The sequence below is a fragment of the Anomaloglossus baeobatrachus genome, chromosome 2 (assembly GCF_048569485.1).
Source record: "Anomaloglossus baeobatrachus isolate aAnoBae1 chromosome 2, aAnoBae1.hap1, whole genome shotgun sequence".
Lineage (NCBI taxonomy): Eukaryota > Metazoa > Chordata > Amphibia > Anura > Aromobatidae > Anomaloglossus > Anomaloglossus baeobatrachus.
Window position 1 is genome coordinate 354,902,182 of NC_134354.1, and position 7,787 is coordinate 354,909,968.

Here is a 7,787-nt window from a genome sequence, read left to right on the forward strand (position 1 = left end):
TCTTTAACCAATTTATTAGAATGAAAAACAAATCCAGGTCTGGTGTAATCCAAGGGGTTGCCATGACGATCCACACTGTCCCAGTCCATAAAGAGCAGGATGTTCCCCATTGGCTGGGAGAGCAGTGCAGTGACATGAGCTAACATCAATGGGTCAGCCCAGGTCACTGCAGGGGATGACAAGTGCTGCTGTCAGCGAGGTACATTACCTGCGCTGATCTCCAGCACTGCTGACAGCCCCTGTCACTAAGTTCAATGACCGCCGCCTTCACAGCCAAGAATCGCGAGAGGCCCGTGACGTCACCGCTAGTCAGTCTCGGGTCGGAAGCGAGAGAAGGTGATGTTACAAGCGGCGGCCATGGAGGACAGTGACAGCGCTGAGGTCGGGATGGCGGGACTTCATCACCGCAGGCAGGGCCGGCTCCAGGTTTTTGTGGGCCCCGGGCGGAAGAGTCCCAGTGGGTCCCATACACACGCAGACACACACACATACACAGATACATGCACGTACATATACATATTTAAAGACAAACTCACAAAAATACATATAAACAGACATATCTATACAGTCATATACACTGACATACATAGATACACATCATACATGCATACATACAGAGACACACACTGCTATGCTGCATACATACATACATACAGACACACACATACTGCTCTGCATGCATACATACATATAGACAGACACACACACTGCTCTGCTACATACATACATATAGACAGACACACACATACTGCTCTGCTGCATACATACATACAGACACACACACACACTGCTCTGCTGCATACATACATACAGACAGACACACATACTGCTCTGCTGCATACATACATGCATACATACATACAGACAGACACGCATACTGCTCTTCTGCATACATACATACATACGTACAGACAGACACGCATACTGCTCTGCATGCATACATACAGACACGCATACTGCTCTGCTGCATACATACATGCATACATACAGACAGACACGCATACTGCTCTGCATGCATACATACAGACACGCATACTGCTCTGCTGCATACATACATGCATACATACAGACACACATACTGCTCTGCATGCATACATACATGCATACATACAGACAGACACGCATATTGCTCTGCTGCATATATATATACATACATACAGACACGCATACTACTCTGCTACATATATACATACATACATAGACACGCATACTGCTCTGCTGCATATATACATACATACATACAGACACGCATACTGCTCTGCTGCATATATACATACATACAGACACGCATACTGCTCTGCTGCATATATACATACATACATACATACAGACACATATACTGCCCTGCTAAATACATACATGCATACATACAGACAGACACGCATATTGCTCTGCTGCATATATACATACATACAGACACGCATACTGCTCTGCTGCATATATACATACACACATACAGACACGCATACTGCTCTGCTGCATATATACATACATACATACAGACACGTGTACTGCTCTGCTGCATACATACATGCATACATACAGACACGCATACTGCTCTGATGCATACATACATGCATACATACAGACACGCATACTGCTCTGCTGCATACATACATGCATACATACAGACAGACACGCATATTGCTCTGCTGCATATATATATATATACATACAGACACACATACTACTCTGCTACATATATACATACATACAGACACGTATACTGCTCTGCTGCATACATACATGCATACATACAGACAGACACGCATATTGCTCTGCTGCATATATATACATACAGACACGCATACTTCTCTGCTACATATATACATACATACATACAGACACGCATACTGCTCTGCTGCATATATACATACATACACGCATACTGCTCTGCTGCATATATACATACATACATACAGACACGCATACTGCTCTGCTGCATATATACATACATACATACATACACGTATACTGCTCTGCTGCATACATACATGCATACATACAGACACGCATACTGCTCTGATGCATACATACATGCATACATACAGACACGCATACTGCTCTGCTGCATACATACATGCATACATACAGACAGACACGCATACTGCTCTGCTGCATACATACATGCATACATACAGACAGAAACGCATATTGCTCTGCTGCATATATATATACATACAGACACACATACTACTCTGCTACATATATATATACATACATACAGACACGCATACTGCTCTGCTGCATATATACATACATACACGCATACTGCTCTGCTGCATATATACATACATACATACAGACACGCATACTGCTCTGCTGCATATATACATACATACATACAGACACGTATACTGCTTTGCTGCATACATACATGCATACATACAGACACGCATACTGCTCTGCTGCATACATACATGCATACATACAGACAGACACGCATATTGCTCTGCTGCATACATACATACATACTTACAGACACGCATACTGCTCTGCTGCATATATACATACATACACGCATACTGCTCTGCTGCATATATACATACATACATACAGACACGCATACTGCTCTGCTGCATATATACATACATACATACAGACATGCATACTGCTCTGCTGCATATATACATACATACATACAGACACGTATACTGCTCTGCTGCATACATACATGCATACATACAGACAGACACGCATATTGCTCTGCTGCATATATACATACATACACGTATACTGCTCTGCTGCATACATACATGCATACATACAGACAGACACGCATATTGCTCTGCTGCATATATATATACAGACAGACACGCATACTACTCTGCTACATATATACATACATACAGATACGTATACTGCTCTGCTGCATACATACATGGATAAATACAGACAGACACGCATATTGCTTTGCTGCATATATTTATACATACATACAGACACACATACTACTCTGCTACATATATACATAGATACATACAGACACGCATACTGCTCTGCTGCATATATACATACATACAGACACGCATACTGCTCTGCTGCATATATACATACATACAGACACGCATACTGCTCTGCTGCATATATACATACATACATACAGACACGCATACTGCTCTGCTGCATATATATATACATATAGACACGCATACTGCTCTGCTGCATGCATACATACAAACACACACCTTACTCTGCGGGGCCCACACACGTGGCTCCGGGGGTCACACACGGCTCTGCGGGGCCCACACACGCACGGGGGGCAGGGAGGGGCGGGGAGGGAGTGATGTCCCACATACTGATCAGCTCACGGTGCAGATGGGGCCCACACAGCGCCGGAGGGAAGCGATGTGCTGGGGGTCGCTGGCAGGCACTGTGACTCCTTCATCTGTGCGACCGAGCAGGACGCCGGGTGGTAGCTCCGCCCACAGATGATGCTCAATGCAGGAGAACACAGTGAACGCTGTGGTCTGCGGGCCTTAAAGGGCCGGCAGCCACAGTTTCCAGTGCCAAGGACTGCTGCCCTTGGGCCGACCGCAGGTAAGCCGAGCGGGACCGTGTGTGTGTGTGTGTGTGTGTGTGTACATGCCGCGGGCAGGAGGGGGCGGAGCGAGCTGAGCGGGGAAGTGTGGGCTTCCTGCACGTAACTAGGATAAACATCAGGTTAATAACCAAAGCGCTTTGGTTCGATACCCGATGTTTATCTTGGTTACCAGCTTCTGGCAGGCTGCCAGCGACAGCTCCTGCTCACTGTAGCTGTAAAAAGCCTTGCTTTTTGCTGCTAGGACCGTTCTCGAACGTATCTAGAACTATCGAATTTTAGCAAAAAGCTCGAGTTCTAGTTCGATCTAGAACACCCCCAAAATCAATTGAACCGCGCTCAACTCTAGTGTTAAGCAGACGTGATGACCACTACACTATGAAACCTGATGGAAAGTTACTGTGTATTGGCTAGCAGAGCAGAATTGTGACTAACGGGGCCTTTTTATTGCTGAAGGAAAGTATTTTTGGTTAATGAAACATTTACAATTTTTATTATATATTTTACCAGTTTTATTCCTACAAAGGGATTTTGCTTAAATTGAAGTTTACATTGAATGTGTTACTTTTTTCTACATAGTTTAGTCGTTTGCTTTTGTATTTATGGGAACTATATATTTTAAAACAAATAGGATTTTTATAATATGGGATTATGTTTTCTGCTAAAATGGTCAATAAAAAAGAAACTCAAAATCGTAGTTCTCTTTGTGATGGAAGCCAAAATGTATTGTCATTTGGCAACGAAACCAAGAATTTCACATATTACAAGTCGATAGGAAATTACTTCAACACCAAAAACAGATTGGTTTCACTGGGGTTGAACCCAGGACCTTCTGCGTATGAAGCAGATGTGTCAACTTCTCACTATGAAACCTTTGAAATCCTGCAAAGTAATGGCAATTAGAGACGAGTTTTGACCGCCAGGGGAAAAAAAACAAATTCGTAGCTCTGTTGGTGATGGAAGCCAAAACATCCCATCATTCGGCAACAAAACCAAGAACTTCATATATTGTAGTTTAATTGGGTATTATTTCAACACCAAGAACAGATTGGCTTTACTGGGGATTGAACGCAGGACCTTCTGCGTGTTAAGCAGACATGATGACAACTACTCTATGAAACCTGATGGAAAGTTACTGTGTATTGGCTAGCAGAGCAGAATTGTGACTGACGGGGAATTTTTATTGCTGAAGGAAAGTATTTTTGGTTAATGAAACATTTACATTTTTTATTACATATTTTACCAGTTTTATTCCTACAAAGGTATTTTGCTTAAATGGAAGTTTACATTGAATGTTTTACTTTTTTCTACATGGTTTAGTCGTTTGCTTTTGTATTTAAAGGAACTATATATTTTGAAACAAACAGGATTTTTATAATATGGGATTATAATTTCTGCTAAAATGGTCAATAAAAAAGAAACCCAAAATCGTAGTTCTCTTGGTGATGGAAGCCAAAATATATTATCAGTTGGCAACAAAACCAAGAATTTCATATATTACAGGTTGATAGCAAATTACTTCAACAGCGAAAACGGCTTGTTTTTACCGGGGATTGAACCCAGGACCTTCTGCGTGTGAAGGAGACGTGATGATCACTCCACTATGAAACCTGTGAAATCCTGCAAAGTAATGGCATTTAGAGACGAGTTTTGGCCGCCAGGTGAAAAAAAAAAAATAATTTGTAGTTCTGTTTGTGATGGAAGCCAAAACATCCCGTCATTCGGCAACAAAGCCGAGAACTTCATATATCGTAGTTGGATAGCGTATTATTTCAACACTAAGAACAGATTGGTTTCACTGGGGATTGAACCCAGGACCTTCTGCATGTTATGCAGACGTGATGACCACTACACTATGAAACCTGACGAAAAGTTACTGTGTATTGGCTAGCAGATCAGAATTGTGACTGACGGGGCCTTTTTATTGCTGAAGGAAAGTATTTTTGGTTAATGAAACATTTACAATTTTTATTATATATTTTACCAGTTTTATTCCTACAAAGGGATTTTGCTTAAATTGAAGTTTATATATAATGTGTTACTTTTTTCTCCATAGTTTGGTCTTTTGCTTTTGTATTTATGGGAACTATATATTTTGAAACAAACAGGATTTTTATAATATAGGATTATGTTTTCTGCTAAAATGGTCAATAAAAAAGAAACACAAAATCGTAGTTCTCTTGGTGATGGAAGCCAAAATGTATTGTCATTTGGCAACGAAACCAAGAATTTCATATATCACAAGTCGATAGGAAAATACTTCAACACCAAAAATGGATTGGTTTCACTCGGGTTGAACCCAGGACCTTCTGCGTATAAAGCAGACGTGATGACCTCTACACTATGAAACCTTTGAAATCCTGCAAAGTAATGGCAATTAGAGACGAGTTTTCACCGCCAGGGGAAAAAAAACAAATTAGTAGTTCTGTTTGTGATGGAAGCAAAAATATCCCGTCATTCGGCAACAAAGCCAAGAACTTCATATATTACAGGTTGATAGGGTATTATTTCAACACCAAGAACACAGGGGTTTCACTGGGGATTGAACCCAGGACCTTCTGCGTGTAAAGCAGACGTGATTTCCACTACACTATGAAACCTTAGAAAAACTGCAAAGTATAGGCAATTAGAGACGAGTTTTGACCGCCAGGGAAAAAAAACAAACAAATTCGTAGCTCTGTTGGTGATGGAAGCCAAAACATCCCATCATTCCGCAACAAAACCAAGAACTTCATATATTGTAGTTTAATTGGGTATTTTTTCAACACCAAGAACAGATTGGTTGTGACACACGTGCCTTGTATGGCTCACGTGTTGAATCTGATTCTCCAGCAATTTTTAAAATACCATCCCGGCCTACATGGCCTTGTGCAGCGAGCAAGCTGCTATGTGCTCACTTTCATTCTTCGCACCCAGCAGCTCAACAACTTTCATCGCTCTGGAAGTCTTAGGGTCTGGCAGTTAAACGCCGGAAATGCGATGTTCCGACACGCAGGAATTGGAATCTGCACATGTTGCAGCGTGTGTGGCAGCAGCGCAGAGCCCTGCTGAAATACGGTATGACGTATACCCTTGGCTAACTTGATCCAGAGGTGGTGCAGATCACGCTGCTGGAGTGGTGTCACATCAAGGACCTATGCACCCTTCTACACAGATTGCAAATGTCGACGAAGATGTTTAGCACTGGCAATGCCATTCTCAGCGTGACAATTCTGGTCATCTACATGATGGAGCACACTGTAAGCATTATTTGGAGTCAGGTATTGGTCCAAGAGGAAGGTGAGGAAGTACAGGAGGAGTCATATGCAGAAGGGATAATAAGATCTATAAGGTCCATACGGTAAGCGGCACCTAGGCAGCAGTTATGGTGGGGGATAGGGATTAACAAGGGCGCATAGTATCAGCAAAAATTGTTGAGGAAGGTGCAGGAGCCATGAAGAAATGGAGGACGAACTTGCGATGGGCATGGAAGACTCAGCAGATGAGTGAGAGCTTGCTCACATTTCGGTTGTGCGGAGAGGGCAGAGGAAGGAGGCACGATTCTCACCTCTCTGCCACCAACACACCAAGGACTTTGTCCTCCTGGATGCACAAGACACATGAGCGCCTTCTTGCTGCACTACCTACAACATGACCCTCGGATTGTACGAATTCGAAGTAATGCTAACTACTGGGTTGCCACACTGTTAGATCCCCGGTACAAGACAAAATTTGGCGAAATAATTTTTGCCATAGAAAGGGACGCACGTATACAGGAGTATCTGCAGAAGGTGGTACGGATTCTTAGATCTGCTTTTCCAGTAAACGCTAGTGCTGCACAGAGTGAATCTCAACGCTTTGTCATGGACTGGAGGAAATGGTCTTTTACTTGTCCACATCTGAGGGACCGAGGGCTGGCTGCTGTGCTGAGATGGCGTTGAGTACGGTGTCCCTGCAGAGTTGCACTTTTGGTCATATACCAAATGAGTTGAAAAAGGACAAATGCTGGTGGAAAGGGGAACAGGTGTGTTGGAAAGGGGAAAAAAATTTTGACCATGGGTTTGTTGGTTAAGCAAAAGTAACATTTGATGAAGAAACACCATCTGTTAAGGTGGGACTGGTAGATTTGGATAAGGTGGTATATACTATGTTACCGCTATATAACGAAAATTAATAAGAAAAGAAAGAGAAAGGTATATATCCCCATCAGCAGTCAATGTCCACCGTGCTCCCAGATGGAAAAGGAGAGGTTGGCAACTGGAAGGTT

At 42.5% G+C, this 7,787-nt stretch overlaps 1 non-coding gene across 1 annotated transcript; it reads right to left on the reverse strand.

Annotated features, from left to right (window-relative positions):
• Positions 1 to 6,068: 6,068 nt before the first annotated feature.
• Positions 6,069 to 6,141, reverse strand: TRNAV-UAC (transfer RNA valine (anticodon UAC)). Its single transcript has one exon. It is a non-coding gene; the product is annotated as a tRNA-Val (tRNA).
• Between the last annotated feature and the right edge of the window lie 1,646 nt (positions 6,142 to 7,787).